Consider the following 19,055-nt stretch of genomic DNA (forward strand, 5'->3'; position numbering starts at 1 on the left):
ACCGCAACCTCCGCCTCCTGGGTTCAGGCAATTCTCCTGCCTCAGCCTCCTGAGTAGCTGGGATTACAGGCACGCACCACCACGCCCAGCTAATTTTTTGTATTTTTAGTAGAGACGGGGTTTCACCATGTCGACCAGGATGGTCTCGATCTGTTGACCTAGTGATCCACTCGCCTGGGCCTCCCAAAGTGCTGGGATTACAGGCTTGAGCCACCGTGCCCAGCCGCACTTTTTTTCTTTTTTAACAAAAGCGATGCCTTCTAGATGTAAAATTTTCATATGTGTTTTAACATTTCTTTCTAGGGTGATTGTGCAAGCTTCCGTTTCCTTGTTTATCCTGCCACTAGCTGATATGGTCGATGCAAATTTACTAAAGTTCAATCAGCAGTAAGTATATTTATTCAAATGTTAGCTACAAAAACATCACATGTAGTCAGGACCTATCAGAGTCTGCATATCTCAGTTATATTACCACTACAAATCACATATCTGAAAGACAATCATAAGAGGCATCACTAGGAACCAGGGAGCAGAATATAATAAGATATCCATGCTTGTTTGCCCTGGGCAACTTTTTTCCATTTCCAAAAAGACATCACAGTTTTTCATTTCTCAGGTTCACATAGCCAATATTATAACAGGGTTAAATCTCAGAAACCAAAGTGAAATCTCAGTTAGCTGTATGTTCTACATATGGCAATACGCTTTATTACATGGGACGATTGGGCAAAATGACCTTCACTCTGTGACACTGCAATAATTAAAATTAAAAATTAAGGTCCATCTTATTCTTTCTTACTTGAGAAAGCCTAAGCTGATGAGAGATTCTATTCTTTGGTATGATTATAAGCACTTTAGATCAGCTATAAAATGTACTTGATTGGCAAATATTTTCTGATACGTGCCCTATTTTACAGATTAGAGAGGAATGCATTATCTTAAGACAGAGGCACATTCTTTATTAGTTCTGCCAAAATGCTTATACTGCAAAGCCTCCCCCCCACCCCTCGACCCGAGTCAAGGTCTTGCTCTGTTGCTCAAGCTGAAATGTGGTGGTGTGATCATAGCTCACTTCAGCCTCAAACTCCTGGGCTCAAGGGATCCTCTAGCCTCAGTCTCCTGAGTAGCTAGGACTATACAGATGCATGCTACCATGTCCAGCTAATTTTTAAATATATGTATGTCATAGAGATAGGGATATTGCTATGTTGCCCAGACTAGTCTTGAACTCCTGGTCTCAATCAATCCTCCTGCTTGGCCTCCCAAAAGTACTGAGATTATGGATGTGAACCACTGCATCCAGCCCTCTCTTTTATTTTTAATGAAAATTAAATTGAGGAAAGATTTGTCAGCTACCTGAATTTCTCTTTGTATAATTCGTGTTGCAGGGTTTTGTTGCTAGCTCATTTTTGGGGTGAGAAGCAAGGTGGTGAGCTCCTTACAGTCCAGGGCCATGTCTTCACTTATGTCTCCTTCATATTTGGAAAACTGAACAGCTCAAAACTCCTTTTGAATGAATATCTAAACAAGCAATAACTTCTGTAAACATCTCTCACCTTTCAAATTATTTTTGATTTAGATGGGTTACAAATAAATAAAATGTCTTGAACAGTGGGAAAGGGAAAGGCAATAACATTTACCAAATGCCAATGTCCAAATGAGCCTGCATGGCTGTTGCTCATTCAGGTCTTGCAGCACCCTTGAGTGGTAGATACTATTGACTTGACAAATATTTATCGATTTTTTTCTTTTGCATCAGGCAATGTGGTAAATGCTGAGGATTTAATACAGTAGATCTTGTAATGAACTCTCCAAGTTATCTGATGCTCTTCTTTCTCTCTAAAACAGCTGTCTCCAACTCCTGGGTCACAGTATTGGTCTATGACCTGTCAGGAGCTGGTCTGTATAGCAGGAGGTGAGTGGTCAGTGAGCAAACATTACTGCCTGAGCTCCACCTCCTGGCATATCAGCGGTGGTATTAGATTCTTACAGGAGCGCAAATCCTATTGTGAACTGCATATGTAAGGGATCCAGGTTAAGCACTCCTTGTGAAAATTAATGCCTGATGATCTGTCACAGTTTCCCCTCAACCCCAGATGGGACTGTCTAGTTGCAGGTAAACAAGCTCAGGGCTACCGCTGATTCTACATGATGGTGACTTATATAATTATGTCATTATATATTACAATGTAATAATAATGGGAATAAAGAGCACAATAAATGTAATGCATTTGAATCATCCCAAAACCAACTCCCCTGGTCTCTGGAAAAACTGTCTTCCATGAAACTGGTCCCTGGTGCCAAAATGTTTGGAGACTAAATGTACTTATTCACATGGTGTGCACTAGGTTTGTGACCAAATGGCTACTCTTGAGGACATGTGTACTTTTCTACTCCCATGATTTAGTGTATCCTTACCAAGGGTCAGTGCTTTTCATTTCAAATCTATTAATGTCAGATGCATTTGTTACTGTAATTGCAAAATTTCTTTTTTTTTTTTGAGACAGAGTTTCCCTGTTGTTACCCAGACTGGAGTGCAATGGCATGATCTCGGCTCACTGCAACCTCCGCCTTCTTGGTTTAAGCAATTCTCCTGCCTCAGCCTCCCGAGTAGCTGGGACTACAGGCGTGCACCACCATGCCCAGTTAATTTTTGTATTTTTAGTAGAGACGGGTTTTCACCTCGTTGACCAGGATGGTCTCAATCTCTTGACCTCGTGATCCACCCGCCTCGGCCTCCCAAAGTGCTGGGATTATAGGTGTGAGCCACCGCGCCCGGCCCTGTAATTGCAAAATTTAATTGCACTTACATTTTATAACCTTAGGAAATAAATATGGGAAATGAAAGTTACTTTTATGAAAATTAAGTTGAATGCTTTAGAAAGACTCAGTAAAGAGTGAATTGTAGGGCTGAGCATGGTGGCTCACACCCGTAATCCCAGCACTTTGGGAGGCTGAAGCAGGAGGACTGCTCAAGGTCCAAAGCTTGAGACCAGCCTAGGCAACATTAGAGAAAAAGAAGAAGGAGGAGGAGGAGGAGGGAGGAGGGAGGAGGAGGAAATAAATAAATAAAATAAATAATTAATTGAGTTGTAAACAATTACTATCACATTTGATGTAGTGGAAACTAAATATTTTTGGGGGAAAGTCATAGAAGTCTAAAGATATTTTCTACTCAGTTTGCTTCATAAGTGACTTTAGGTTCTCTTTATAACTGACAGTAGAAACTGCCTATCATGTAATATGGATCCTGTTTATACAAGAAAGATGGCCCAGCACTTTCATCAATGGACCTATACTCAATGAAAAACCCAAAGAAAAGATTGATGAATTAGTATAGTTAAGTTAAAATGGAATGGTTAATGTCTCTTCTTTTAAAAATGATTTTATTTTGGCTGGGCATAGTGGCTCATGCCTATAATCCCAGCACTTTTGGAGGCTGAGGTGGGCAGATCACAAGGTCAAGAGTTCAAGACCAGCAAGTCTGATCCAGGCTGGCAAACATGGTGAAACCCCGTCTTTAGTAAAAATACAAAAATTAGCTGGCTGTGGTGGCACACACATGTAATCCCAGGTATTTGGGAGGCTGAGGCAGGAGAATCACTTGAACCCAGGAGGTGGAGGTTGCAGTGAGCCAAGATCACACCACAGCACTCCAGCCTGGGTGACAGAGTGAGATTCTGTCTCAGAAAAAAAAAAAATTCTTTTTGCTTGAGCAGACTGTCTCACTAATCATGTCGGAGAAGACAAAAACCAGTGAGCAAAATCAGACATATCCTCTGCCCTCATGATACTTATAGTCTAGTGGGAGAGAGAGATAGCCATTATACTGTCAGACAATCAAAGTTATCTCCATTTTCATGAAACTAAGACTTTGCAGAAATTAATGTTCCCAAGATAATATAACCAGCAGACTGAAGAACAGAGGATCAAACCCAAGCTCTTACTATAAAATTAAACTTCCTTTAATTCTCAGACCTTGTCTTTAATTTTTTTCCCTCTCTTTCTTCTTCTTTCTTCTCCTTCCTGTTGTCTTTTTCCTCCTCCTGAGCTGCAAGGTTTCCATCATTAGTTGAAATATGAGAAGATTTCAGTTTATTCAGTCAATGCACTTGATTTATTTTACATGACATGATTATTTTAAAAATTATATGGAGGATTCTTATCAGGAATACATTAAAGGAGTCCTTAATAAAACATGGGCAGAAAAATGTAGGCACAAATCCCAGTTTTACCATTTACTAGCTGTGTGACTATGGATGAGTTAATCTGCTTTCCCATCACTAAAACAGAGCTGGTAATATCTCACTCATGGGACAGTCATGAGATTTAAATGAAATAATAAGAGCACATAACACAGTACAGGACACAAATAGTGCTCACTTAATGGGCCTGTAACAGATGAGCTGTGTCTTCTCTAAGAGGTTCTGCTGGGTACAGTGTCTTATACCTATAATCCCAACACTTTGGGAGGCCAGGGTGGGAGGATCGCTTGAATCCAGGAGATTAAGACCAGACTGGGAAACATGGAGAGATCCCATCCCTACAAAAAATACAAAAATTAGCCAGGCATGGTGGCACATGCTAGCAGTCCCAGCTGAGGCTGAAGTGGGAGGATCACTTGGACCCAGGAACTCAAGGCTGCAGCAAGCCAAGATTGTGCTACTGCACTCCAGCCTGGGAGACAGAGTGAGAACCTGTCTAAAAAAAAAAAGGTTCTGACCAGGCACAGTGGCTCATGCCTATAATCTCAATACTTTTGGGAGACCACTTTGGGAGGACAGCTTGAGGCCAACAGTTCAAGACCAACGTAGGCAACATGGCAAGAACCTGTCTCTAAAAAAAAGAAAAAGAGGCCAGGCATGGTGACTCACCCCTGTAATCCCAGCACTTAGGGAAACTGAGGTGGGCGGATCGTGAGGTCAGGGGTTTGAGACCAGCCTGGTCAACATGGTGAAACCCCATCTCTACTAAAAATACAAGTATTAGCTGGGTATGGTGGTACATGTCTGTAATCCCAGCTACCTGGGAGCTGAGACAAGAGAATCACTTGAAGCCAGGAAGCAGAGGTTGCAGTGAGCAGAGATCACGCCAATGCACTCCAGCTGAGGGAATAGAGCAAGACTCCATCTCAAAAAAAAAAAAAAAGACCCATCTGACAAAGGGCTGATATCCAGAATTTACAAAGAACTCAAACAGATTTACAAGAAAAAAACAAGCCCACTCAAGAGTGGGTGAAGGATATGAACAGACACTTTACAAAAAAGGACATACATGAGGCCAACAAACATATGAAAAAATGCTTATCATCACTGGTCATTAGAGAAATGCAAATCAAAACTACATTGAGATACCATCTCACTCCAGTTAGAATGGTGATCATTAAAAAATCTGGAGACAACAGATGCTGGAGAGGATGTGGAGAAAAAGGAACACTTTTACACTGTTGGTGGAAGTGTAAATTAGTTCAACCACTGTGGAAGACAGTGTGGCAATTCCTTAAGGACCTAGAAATAGAAATTCCATTTGACCCAGCAATCCCATTACTGGGTATATATCCAAAGGATTATAAATCGTTCTACTATAAGGACACATGCACATGAATGTTCATTGCAGCACTGTTTACAATAGCAAAGACCTGGAACCAACCCAAATACCCATCGATGATAGACTGGACAGGGAAAATGTGGCACATATACACCATGGAATACTATGCAGCCATCAAAAACGATGAGTTCGTGTCCTTTGTAGGGACATGGATGAACCTGGAGAACATCATTCTCAGCAAACTGACACAAGAACAGAAAATGAAATACTGCATGTTCTCACTCATAGGCGGGTGTTGAACAATGAGAACACATGGACACAGGGAGGGGATCACTAAACACTGGGGTATGTTGCGGGGAAATAGGGGAGGGACAGTGGGGGGTGGGGAGTCGGGGAGAGATAGCATGAGGAGAAATGCCAGATATAGGTGAAGGGGAGGAAGGCAGCAAATCACACTGCCACATGTGTACCTATGCAACTATCTTGCATGTTCTTCACATGTATCCCAAAACCTAAAATGCAATTAAAAAGAAAAGAAAAAGAGTTAGGTTTTAGGTTTTTCCCACCATGGCACATATATACCTACATAACAAACCTGCACGTTCAGGTCGGGCGCGGTGGCTCACACCTGTAATCCCAGCACTTTGGGAAGCTGAGGTGGGTGGATCACGAGGTCAAGAGATCGAGACCATCCTGGTCAACATGGTGAAACCCCATCTCTACTAAAAATACAAAAAAATTAGCTGGGCACAGTGGTGCGTGCGGGTAATCCCAGCTACTGAGGAGGCTGAGGCAAGAGAATTGCCTGAACCCAGGAGGCGGAGGTTGCAGTGAGCTGAGATCGCACCACTGCACCCCAGCCTGGGTAACAAGAGTGAAAATCCGTCTCAAAAAATAAAAAATAAAAAATTAAATAAAAATTAAAAAAATTTTTTTAAAGAGTGAGGTTTTTCTAGTTTTATAATATTTTATAACTAAAAGGTTAATATTTTATAATACTATACTATTTTTATTGTCTACTTAGGATCAAGGAAGACTTAATACACAAAGAGATCCTTGATACAAATTGTATATATGGAGATATATATGTAATATATATGTATATATGTAATATACACACGTGTGTATATATAATATACACATATATGTAATTCATATGTGATATAGACCCATGCTATTTTTGTCTGTTCCAGGTCACCCCTTCCCACAGTGGTTTTTGGCATTAATGCTTTGTTTACCAAACCTGCCTAGTCTTTAGCACCCATGATGATACTCTCCAGGCTAAACTAATATGAATATGAAAAGACAAATAGCAGGTAAAGTAAAAAAAAAAAACCTTCTGAAATAACATGGAAGAAACATGAAAGCAAACATAACCTTTTACATTAATTGCTAAACAATTATCTTGACCTTTGGATAGTATTAGTCACTAACTTGTATCTTGAGTAAGCTATAATAAAAAGTATTAGTGTCAAATTCATAAGAGTATCTTTAAGTAATTCTTTAAATTATGTACATACTACACACTTTCATACTAAGCTACATATTGATTACTTTAAGTTATTCATTCATTTATTATTTCATTTCACAAATGTTTTTGAGTGCCTGCTATTATAATCCAGGTACAAAGGTCCTACAGGATGAATATGAACCTTCTAAGGGGCCATACAGATGACAAATACTGTGATAAGGGACCTACCGGAAGTATAATGTAATTCAGAGAAGAGATTCCTATCTGGTTTGCCTAGGGTCAGAGTGAACTTCACAGAAGAGGGTTTCTTTAGCTGAGTTTTGGAGGCTGAGTGGGATTTTTCTCCTGACCATGGAGGAATGTGATTCCAAGTAAAAAAAAAAACAGTACAGCAAATATTTCGAAGCATGAGAAAACTTGCAATAAGCTATTCATTTATTCATCCAATAAATATTGAGAGCCTATCAAGTGCTGAGCTCTATGATATGGCAATGAGGTGTAGCAGTAAACAAAATGGCAAAAATCTCCACCCTCATAGAGCTTACATTCTACTTGGAGGGAGGCAGACCAAAAATGAAGTAAGTAAAATATATAGTATGTTAGATGGTGATTAATCCTCTGGTAGGAAATAAAGCAAAAAAGAAAATAGGAAGCGTTGGGGGAAGCTGCATTTTTTTTTTTTTAATTTAGAGACAGGTTCTCATTCTGTCACCCAGGCTGGAGTGCAGTGGTGCAATCATAGTTCACTGCAGCCTTAAACTCCCAGGCTCAAGTGATCCTCCTGCCTCAGCCTCCCAAGTAGCTGGGACTACAGGCACATGCCTCCATGCCCAGCTAATTTTTTTAAGTTTTTTTTTTTTTCTGAGATGGAGTCTCACTTCATTGCCCAGGCTGGAGTGCAATGGCATGATCTTGGCTCACTGCAACCTCTGCCCCCCAGGTTCAAGTGATTCTCCTGCCTCAGCCTCCCAAGTAGCTGGGATTACAGGCACCTGCCACTATACCTGGCTAATTTTTGTATTTTTAGTAGAGATGGGGTTTCACCATGTTGGCCAGGCTGGTCTTGAACTCCTAACCTCGTGATACACCCGGCTTGGCCACCCAAAGTGCTGGGATTACAGGTGTGAGCCACCACGCCTGGCCATCTTTAAAAGTTTTTAATAGAGGCGGGGTTTTGCTGTGTTGCCCAGGCTGGTCTTGAACTCCTGGACTCAACTAATCCTTTCACTTAGGCTTCCCAAAGCACTAGGATTACAAGCGTGAGCCACTGTGCCCACCCAAAGCTGCATGTTTAATTAGAGTGGTGGGGAAGCCCTCACAAAGAAGGTAACATTTGATTAAAGACCTGAAGGAAGATGGCAGAGAAGCAGGGAAGCTCTCCTGGGGAAGAGTGTTCCTGGGAGAGAACACAGAAGGTGCAAAGGCCCTGAGGGGCAGCATGCCTGGCATTCTAGCTGGCAAGGAGGCCAGCATGGCTGGAGCAGAGTAAGCAAGAGGGAGGGCAGCAGGAATGTGGAGGGAGGCCAGATTGCATAGGGCCTTGCGGCCCTGTTTGTTACTTTGAGTTCACCATAAGGTGAAGGAGATGGTGAAATAGTGAGGGATTAATTGACTGATTTAGTAGATTTTGTTTTTCAAAGCAGTTTTAAATTCACAAAGAAGTTGTGCCAAAAGTATACCTATCCCCACACATGCACAGCCTCTCCCAGCATCAACATCCCCCACCAGAGTGGTACCTTTGTTACAATCGATGAACCTACACTGACACATTATTAGAACCCAAAGTCTGTAATTCACATTAGGGTTCACTCTTGGTATTGTGCATTCTATGGGTTTGGGCAAATGTATAATGACATGCATCCATGATTGTAGTATCATAAAAGATAGTTTCACTGACCCAAATGTCCTCTGTGCTCTACCTATTCATCCTTCCCTCCCCACTTACCTCAGGAAACCAGTGATCTGTTTTACTGTCTCCCTAATTTTGCCTCTCTTTTTTTTTGAGACAGAGTTTCACTCTTGTTGCCCAGGCTGGAGTGCAGTGACACGATCTCGATTCACTGCAACCTCCACTTTCCAGGTTCAAGTGATTCTCCTGCCTAAGCCCCGTGAATAGCTGGGATTAAAGGCATGCACCACCACGCCCAGCGAATTTTGTATTTTTAGTACAGATGGGGTTTCTCCATGTTGGTCAGGCTGGCCTCTAACTCCAGACCTTAGGTGATCTGCTCACCTTGGCCTCCCAAAGTGCTGGGATTACAGGTGTGAGCCACCGTGCCCAGCACAAAAGTTTTAAAAGTTGTACAGTAATCTACATTCAACTATTTACAACCTACTATATTAATTTTATCATGTTAATCTATCCATCCTTCTGTAAATCAAACCATCTTATTTTTCCTCACAACTTTTTATTATAAAATTTTCCAAATATAAAAAACTTTAAAGAAAAATACATAGAAAATAAATTCATCTACTTCTTAGATTCATCAATTGCTGACATTTTGCCATATTTGGTTTATCTGTATCTCTGTGTGTATGTGAGTTCTGTTCTCTGGACTATTTATTCTTATTTTCTATTTTTATTTTTATTTTTAGAGATGGGATTCTGCTTTGTCACCCAGGCTAAGAGGGAAGTGGTAAAATCATAGCTCATTGCAGCCTCAAATTTATTTTATTTTTTTTTAGAGATGGGGTCTTACTGTGTTGCTCAGCCTGATCTCCAACTCCTGGCCTCAAGTGATCCTCCCACCTCAGTATCCCTAGATTTTGGGATTATAGGTGTGAGCCACTGTGCCCAGCCACTTTATATGTTGAAGTCTGTGTCATGTCATGACATAAGGTGCTTTCTCATTCTCATTTTTTTTTTTTTTTAGAGACAGAGTCACTCTGTGGCCCAGGCTGGAGTGCAGTGGCACAATCTCATCTCACTGCAAACTCCACCTCCTGGGTTCAAGCTATTCTTGTGTCTCAGCTTCCCGAGTAGCTTGGAATACAGGCGCCTGCCACCATGCCTGGCTAATTTTTGTATTTTTAGTAAAGACAGGGTTTCACCATGTTGGCCAGATTGATCTCGAACTCCTGACTTCAAGTGATCTGCCTGTTTTGGCCTCCCAAAGTGCTGGAATTACAGGTGTGAGCCACCACACCTGAGATACACACACACACACATATACACACACACACAAATATATATGTATAAAATATATATGTATACATATATGTTTATATATGTATACATATATATTTTATACATAAATATATATTTGTATATATATTTTTTGTACATAAATATATATATTTACATATATATATTGTTGTTTTGAGACAGGTCTTGCACTGTCGCCCATGCTGAGTATGGTGGTGCAATAATAGCTCACTGAACTCTGTGCTTCAAGGATCCTTCTGGCTTAGCCTCCCTAGTAGCTGAGACTGTAGGTACTAGCACTGTGCCTGGCTAATTTAAAAAAATTTTTGTAGAGACAGGGTCTCACTAGATTGCCCAGGCTGGTTTCAAACTCCTGGGCTCAAGCGGCCCTTCCTCCTTAGCCTTCCAAAGTGCTGGCATTACAGGTGTGAACCATAGCATCCCGCCTTCTCTGAACCATTTTAAGTTAAATTCCAGATCTAGTGGTATGTCACTCCTGATAGTTAACCGTGCATCTCCTAGAAATAAAACCATGGTTATTGGATAGTTTTGAGCAGAGTAGTGACCTGATTTGACTTTTTTTTTTTTTTTTTTTTTTGAGACGGAGCCTCCTTCTGTCACCCAGGCAGGCTGGAGTACAGTGGGCGATCTCAACTCACTGCAACCTCCGCCTCCTGGGTTCAAGCAATTCTCCTACCTCAGCCTCCCGAGTAGCTGGGATTACAGGTGTGTGCCACCGTATCCAGCTAATTTTTGTATTTTTAGTAGACACGAGGTTTTGCCATGTTGCCTAGGCTGGTCTCAAATTCCTGACCTCTGGTGTATTGCCTGCCTCAGCCTCCCAAAATGCTGAGATTAAGGCGTGAGCCACTGTGCCCGGCTTTGACATACTTCTTAACAGCATCTCTTGGGCATTGGGCTATTGTGTAATGAATAGACTGAAAGGAGTCAGGGGAAGTCACATGGAATCTGTTGATTACTGGCATGACTTACAGCACATTCAATGGCAGTAAGAGGGGGTGAAGTTGAAAAGGCAATCAGGGTTGATGTGAAGGATCTGTACACTGGATTTAGAAGATGTGTAAGATTTTAATCCTATACATTAGGGTTTCACAAATATGACGGAGTTTTGACTTTTGTTATATGAGTATGTACTAATATTTACTCAATATTTTTCTTTAAATTTATTTTAAATTACTAACTTAAAAGAAATCTTAACTGCCATAAGCAAAAGCATCCATAAAATAATTCATTTGGTAGATTTCAATTTTTCTAACACAATTAAAATAACCATTAAAATTAAAAAAACTGGCTGGGTGCAGTGGCTCACTCCTATAATTTCAGCACTTTGGGAGGCCAAGGCATGATCACCTGAGGTTAGGAGTTCTAGACCAGCCTGACCAACATGGGGAAACTCCAGCTCTACTAACAATACAAAAATTAGCCAGGCATGGTGGTGAACGCCTGTAGTCCCAGCTACTTGGGAGACTGAAGCACGAGAATCGCTTGAACCCAGGAGGTGGAGGTTGCAGTGAGCTGAGACTGGGCCATTGCACTCCAGCCTGGGTAACAACAGTGAAACTCCATCTCAAAAAATAAAAAATAAAAAGAACTATTACGTATCATGTGAAAATAATCATGTGTGCCAGCAGGGGTCCAGATGCTATACTTTGAGAAAGGCCACTCTAGGTAAAGTGAAATCCCTGAAAATTTTAATGCATGAGACAAACACCATCTGGGTCAGGCATAGTGGCTCATGCCTGTAACCCAGCACTTTGAAAGGCTGAGGCGGGTGGATTGCTTGAGCCCAGGAGTTCAAGACTAGCCTGGCCAACATGACAAAACTCCGTATCTACTAAAAATACAAAAATTAACTGGACGTGGTGGTGCGTGCCTATAGTCCCAGTACTCAGGAGGCTGAGGTACAAGAATCGCTTAAACCTGAGAGGCAGAGGTTGCAGTGAGCTGAGATGGTGCCACTGCACTCCAGCCTGGGCAACAGAGCAAGATTCTATCTCAAAAAAAAAAAAAATGATCTGAATTTTGTTTTAGAACAATCTGTTTATGGTGTAAAAGAAGCGCTGAAGGCTTAATTACAACATGGAAAAGTGAACACTTAATTATGAGTTGCCTACTATATAATAAGTGCTCAGAATATGAAGATAAATAAAATAGGTTGCTGCCACTAGCTGTCTATAGTCTAGTAAAGGAGACACATGAGGAGAGATTTTTGCAGCACTAAATGGTAGATACTCTGATTAGAAGTATATATAAAATATAATGGTGGCTAAAAGGTGGCCATGATCATCACTGTCTTGGGAACCAAGTCCAGCAATGCTTCACAGAGAAAAAAAATGCTTCAGCCAGGTTTCAATGGAGGCATAAATACTGTGCATGGGGCCAGGTGCCATTGCTGATGCCTGTAATCCCAGTGCTTTAGGAGGCTGAAGCAGGAGGATCCCTTGAGGCCAAGAGTTTGAGACCAGCCTGTGGAACATAGCAAGATCCCATCTCTACAACAAATTAAAAAATTTGCCATGTGTGCTGGCAAATTTTAGGATTACAGCACAGCTGTAATCCTAGCTACTTGGTAGGCTGAGGTGGGAGGATTGCTTGAGCCCAGGAGCTGGAGGCTCCTGGACTCCAGCCTGGGTGACAGAGCAGGATCTTGTCTCAAAAAAAAAAAACCAAAAACCAAACAAACAAAAACACTGTGCATGGAGATTAGATGTACCCAGTGAACAGTAACAGCATGTACAAAGCATAGACATGTAAAATGATATAGCATTCATTCAACAAATATTAACACCTAATATGTACCAGGTTTTGTGTGAAACTCAAAGGAAAGAGGCAAAGATGCAGCCCCCACTCTGCATAAGCTCACAGTCAATTATAGTGAGAATCCTAATGCTGGGTGTTAGGTGCTATTACAGAAGTGAGTGTGGGCTGTTGAGGGAGTGCCCACTGGCTTAGTGTACAATTCAGACTAAGGAGCAAAGAAATGATTTTGAAAATTCATAGTAGCAGGTAGTCTGTGCAAGCACAGAGAGCCATGAGGTCAGAGACATGCTTGGAGGAATGGCTGATGGTTTAGTAGTAGAGCTTGAGAAGTATACACTTGATCCTTAAAGGAATGGAGCATTAGAATTATTAAACCAAGAAGTAGTAATATCAGATTTGCCTTATAAAGGATAACCCCAGGCTAGGCATGATGGCTTATGCCTATAATCTCAGCACTTTGGGAGGCCGAGGTAGGCAGATTGCTCAAGCTCAGGAGTTCAAGACCAGCCTGGGCAACATGGCAAAAACTCATCTCCACAAACAAACAAAAAAACACTAGCCTGGTGTGGTGGCATGCACCTGTACTCCTAGCTACTTGGGAGGCCAAGGCAGGATAATTGCTTGAACCTGGGAGGTGGAGGTTGCAGTGAGCTGAGATCATGCCACTGCACTCCAGCCTGGAAGACAGAGCCAGACCCTGTCTCAAAAAATAAATAAGTAAAAGATTACCCTGTAGTGTGTTTTGAAGGGATGTTAGCTGGATTGCAAAGAACAGTTGGAAGGCTAACAATGTGCTTTTATATGAGGAATGCTGGTTCTACTGGTTAATACTGTGCACAGGGCCAGTGTGGTGGCTCACACATGTAATCCCATCCCTAAGCAGTGGAACACAGAAGGCAAAAGGAAACTGAAATGGGAGATTTAGGAGTTAGAACTGCAGACCTTGATACTTGATTATAGAGGCATGGCTCAAATTGGGTAATTGTGGTTAAGAAATGAGTATCTGAATCAAGGAAGTGAATGTCGACTGTCCTGGACAGCATTTCTTCTGTAGAATATAAAGCTACTACTCTTTCTCAGACTCAGCTTTTCCATCTTCGAGGTGACCATTTTTCACCTGAACTGGGAACATTGCTTTAAGTCTAAGTAGCAGAAAAAGCCTCAAGCAATTATTGTACTAGAAAACCCTGGTGACAGTCAAGTGTGGTGGTTCTCATCTGTAATCCCAGCAATTTAGAAGGCCAAAGCAGGAGGATTATTTGAGGCCAGGAGTTTGAGACCAACAAAGCAAGACCGTAACTCTACAGGTTTTTTTTTAATTAGCTGGGAGTGGGGGCACATATCCCTAGTCCCAGCTACTCAGGAGGCTGAGGTAGGAGTATCACCTGAGCCTAGGAGTTTGAGGCTGCAGTGAGCTATGATCTCACCACTGCACTCCACCGTGGGCAACAGAGTGAGACCCTGTCTTGCAATCAATCAGTCAATCAATCATTAGGCTGGGCTCGGTGGCTCACACCTATAATCCTGGAACTTTGGGAGGCTGCGGTGGGCGGATTACCTGAGGTCAGGAGTTTGAGACCAGCCTGGCTAACATGGTGGAACCTGTCTATACTAAAAATACAAAAATTAGCCAGGTGAGGTGGTGTGCACCTGTAATCCAGCTACTTGGAGGTCTGAGGCAAGAGAATCACTTGAACTCAGGAGGCAGAAGTTGCAGTGAGCTGAGATCGTGCCACTGCACTCCAGCCTGGGCAACAGAGCAAGACACTATCTCAAGTAAGTAAATAAATAAATAAAAATTCTTAAAACCCTGGTGACTAAAAGAGGACAGGAAAAGAATCTGGAGTAGAAAACACCCAAAGCCCTGTATCTCCTGTTATAGCTTATTTGCTGATAGATGTCAGAGCAACGGAGGAACAGTGAGTGTTTTTAACCTATCCCTCTGAATTTTCTTTGTATTCTCGAAGAACACAAAGGCCCTAAAGCAATAGTTCATAACTTTGCTGCACATTAGAATCACTTGGAGCTTGAAAAAGTCCTGATGCCCAGACCACACCCTAGATCAGTTAAATCAGAATCTCTGGGGGGTGAGATCCAGGTATAAGTAGTTTTTAAAAATATAGAACAATATTTCATTTCCTTTATTACTTAGTTGTATGGTTAAAATAAGAATAAATACAGTGGAATGACTTCATATGAAAAATACTTCATTATACAATAAACAACCCTCATTTCAATGTTGCCACCAATAACACTAAGGACTTCCACTTCTATTTATTTCTGATCATCACTGCCCTATACTCCACCCCCAGCTCCACCAAGCTTCAACAGGCATCAGTATTTTTCATAGCCCCTGGCTTATTCCATTGTGCAGCCAATATGGGAATCTAGAGATTGACTTCCTTGGAAACAGAGGCTCTAGAGACTAATTCTTGTGGGCTCAGCTATAGATACGTTGGCAGCCAGACACATTGGCACACAAGTCTTATGGTATTATAAGCATTTTTAGAGGTATAAACTCAGCACACTCAAGTGTCATTTATCTTTGAGTAACAATTTAACACTTGGCATTTGGTGGCCTCACATAACTAATGCCTGACTGAAAATGTCTGACTGAAGTTCACAGGTTAATTGTACACTTAGCAGGATATGGTTTGGTGATAAGAGAATTCTTTGAGATTCGCCAGTGTAAAGAATTTAGCAAAAATGTGACTGGGCGTGGTGGCTCTCACCTGAGGTTGGCTCTCTTGAGTCCAGGAGTTCAAGGCCAGTCTGGGCAACATGGTAAGACCCTGTCTCTACAAAAAATACACAAATTAGCCACATGTGGTGGTGCACACCTGTAGTCCCAGCTAATCAAGAGGCTGAGGCAAGAGAATCACTTGAGCCCAGGAGGTCAAGACTGCAGTGAACTGTGATTGCACCACTGCACTCCAGCCTGGACAACACATTGAGATCTTGTCTCAAAAAAAGAAGTATTTAGCAAAAATATCTATTTGAAACAAATTTCATACTTATGAATACGTTTTCTAATATCCAATTATTATTTTACTGTTAACGTGCTCAGAACTGTATAGCTCAGGGGTATGATTCTTCCCACTGACATTTTCAAAAGATAGTCTATGATTCCTTGATACAGTTAGAGAAATGTTGGTTCTCCAGGGAAGATTATTTTGCTACATTTTATCGATCTACTTATTTAATTGTGACCCAAAGATATACTATCCAGCAGCCAGTGAATGTAATGGTTAAGTTTGTTGTTAGTGGAGATCTATAACTGGGATAACTAGTTGGGCAAGAAAACCAATATATAATCTCTTCTAATTATCTGGGATAAGGTACTTCATGTAGTAAAGTTAGAAATGGGTTGTCTTAATTGCTTTATATATGCAACTCCTATTAAAAATCTGTGGCTGGGCCCAGTGGCTCACGCCTGTAATCCCAGCACTTTGGGAGGCCTAGGTGGGCAGATTACTTGAGCCCAGGAGTTTGACACCAGCCTAGGCAACATGGTGAGACCCCCCGTCTCTACAAAAATACAAAAATTAACCAGGTGCAGTAGCACACACCTGTAGTCCCAGCTACTTGTGAGGCTGAGTCTGGAGAATCACTTGAGCCCAGGAAGCAGAGGTTGCAGTGAGCCAAGATTGTGCCACTGTGCTCCAGCCTGGGTGACAGTGAGACCCTGTCTCAAAAAAAAAAAAAAAAAAAAAAAAAATTCAAGCACATTTTGCACAAAAAATAAACAATGACAATGAAGTTCTAGTATATTAAAGGAAAAGGGCTATACTTTTCACTGGGCCCACTAAGCATGCTTGCATTCTTTCTTCCGCAAACATTTATGAATGCCTACCAGTATTAGTGCTGGAGTCCTAATACCTTTTTTTTGGGGGGAGGGACAGAGTCTCACTCTGTCGCCAGGCTGGAGTGCAATGGCGTGATCTCGGCTCACTGCAACCTCCGCCTCCCAGGTTCAAGTGATTCTCCTGCCTCAGCCTCTCGAGTAGCTGCAATTACAGGCATGCACCACCACGCCCAGCTAATTTTTGTATTTTTTCAGTAGAGACAGGGTTTCACCATGTTGGCCAGGATGATCTAGATCTCCTGACCTTGTGATCTGCTTGCCTCGGCCTTCCAAAGTTTTTTTTTTTTAAAAAAAGAGACTTGCTGTATTGCCCAGGCTGGAATGCAATGGAATGATCATTAGCTCACTGCAGTCTCAAACTCCTGGGCTCAAGCAATCCTCCCACCTCAGTCTCCCAAGGAGCTAGGATACAGGTGCACAGCACCATTCCTGGCTAATTTTTTTTTTTTTTTTGAGACAGAATCTCACTCTGTCGCCCAGGCTGGAGTGCAGTGGCACGATCTTGGCTCACTGCAACCTCCACCTCCTGGATTCAAGAGATTCTCCTGTCTTAGCCTCCCAAGTAGCTGGGATTACAGGTATGTACCACCATGCCCAGATTATTTTTGTATTTTTTGTAGAGACAGGACCTCACCATGTTGCCCAGGCTGGTCTCTAACTCCTAGGCTCAAGTCATCTGCCCGCCTTAACCTCCCAAAGTGCTGGGATTACAGGCATGAGGCACTCTGCCTGGCCCTTAAAACTAATTTTAAAACTGCTTTTTGAAAACAAGTGCCTTCCTAAAAAAAAAAAAAAAAAGCAACAGCCTGGATATTCTCAGGAAAGAGCTGGCTCCTGCTTGTTTAATGACCTCTGTTCATATTAGGGCTAAATTGGTGCAATGTTAAAGATTAGGTAATATAGGAAGGAATGAGCTAATCTTATGTATTATACTTGGGGCTGGTGGACTTTGTTCTTTAAAAGTATCAATTCTGTATCATACTCTTGATTCTGCTGTAGCTCTGAAATGCTCCAGTATAAGTTTCTTATTCTTTTTTTTTTTTTTTTTTTTTTTTTTTTTAAGAGGGCCTTGCTCTATCACCCAGGCTGGAGTGCAGAAGAGCCATCATAGCTCACTGTAGCCTCAATCTTCCAGGCTCAAGCAATCCTTCCATCTCAGCCTCCCAAGCAGTTGGGACTATAGGCACACTCCACCAAGCCCAGCTAATTTTTAAAAAACATTTTTTTGTAGAAAAAAGTTCTCACCATTGCCCAGGCTGGTCTTTTACTCTGAGCTTCAGCCTCCTCCCACCTCAGCCTTTCAAACTGCTGGGATTATAGTGTAAGTCCCCAGACTCGGCCTAGGTGACTTAAACAACATTTATTACTCACAGTTGTGAAAGCCAGGAAGTGTGAGATCAGGGTGCCAGCATGGTTGGGTTCTGGTGTGGGCTGTCTTCCTGGCTTGTAGACAGGAAGCTATATTCTTGTTTAAGAGAGAAAAGGAGGAAAGAGGATGGGGGAAAGGGAGGGAGATGGAGAAGGAGTGGGAAGGGAGAGGGAAAGAGAGCTCTCTGGAGTCTCTTCTATGAGGATACTAATCCCATCATGCAGACCCATCCTCATCACCTCAACTAAGCTTAATCACCTAATCAGGGCTGTCTTCCTGGCTTGTAGACAGGAAGCTGTGTTCTTGTATGGGGGAGAGAAAAGGAAGGAAGAGGATCGGGGGAGGCTAGAGTGCAATGTCAGGACCACTGCTCACTGCAGCCATGACTTCCTGGGATCAGGCAATCCTCTCCTCCCAGCCTACTGAGTAGCTGCTACTATAGGCACATGCCGCCATTTCCAGCTAATTATTATTTTTATTTGTAGAGACAAGGTATAACTATGTTGCCCAGCCTGGTCTGAAACCAATTACTCTCTCCTTGCTTGAACCAAAGTGTTGGGGTTATAGGCTTGAACCACCATGTCCCGTTGTAATTTTTTATTACTGTTTTTACATATTATTGACCTATAAAGCTACTGAAGCATAGAGCCTTGAAAGGAAAGGGAAAAAAAAAAAAGCCACTGAAGCATAGAGCCTTGAAAGGAAAGAAAGAAAAAGAAAGAAAGAAAGAAAAACCCTCTTCTGAATTGCTCATGTAGACTACTGTCAGGTCAACTAGAAGGGCTAGAAATAACCAGCAGTTAGAACATTCCATGTATTCTGACTGTCAAATTTTATTACTTTGGTGAGATATGACTTATCCCTTTCAGCACTATGG

At 41.8% G+C, this 19,055-nt stretch overlaps 1 protein-coding gene and 1 long non-coding RNA gene across 3 annotated transcripts in view; both read right to left on the reverse strand.

The window, feature by feature from the left end:
- Nucleotides 1-19,055, reverse strand: part of CDR2 (cerebellar degeneration related protein 2) — a 124,631-nt gene that overhangs the window by 57,503 nt on the left and 48,073 nt on the right. The window lies entirely within an intron of this gene.
- On the reverse strand, nt 5,931-18,276 carry LOC128929246 (uncharacterized). Its single transcript, XR_008475371.2, has 3 exons — nt 18,181-18,276; nt 15,677-15,742; nt 5,931-6,059 (listed from the first exon to the last, which is right to left on the reverse strand). It is a non-coding gene; the product is annotated as an uncharacterized LOC128929246 (long non-coding RNA).

This window comes from Callithrix jacchus, chromosome 12 (genome assembly GCF_049354715.1).
Source record: "Callithrix jacchus isolate 240 chromosome 12, calJac240_pri, whole genome shotgun sequence".
NCBI lineage: Eukaryota > Metazoa > Chordata > Mammalia > Primates > Cebidae > Callithrix > Callithrix jacchus.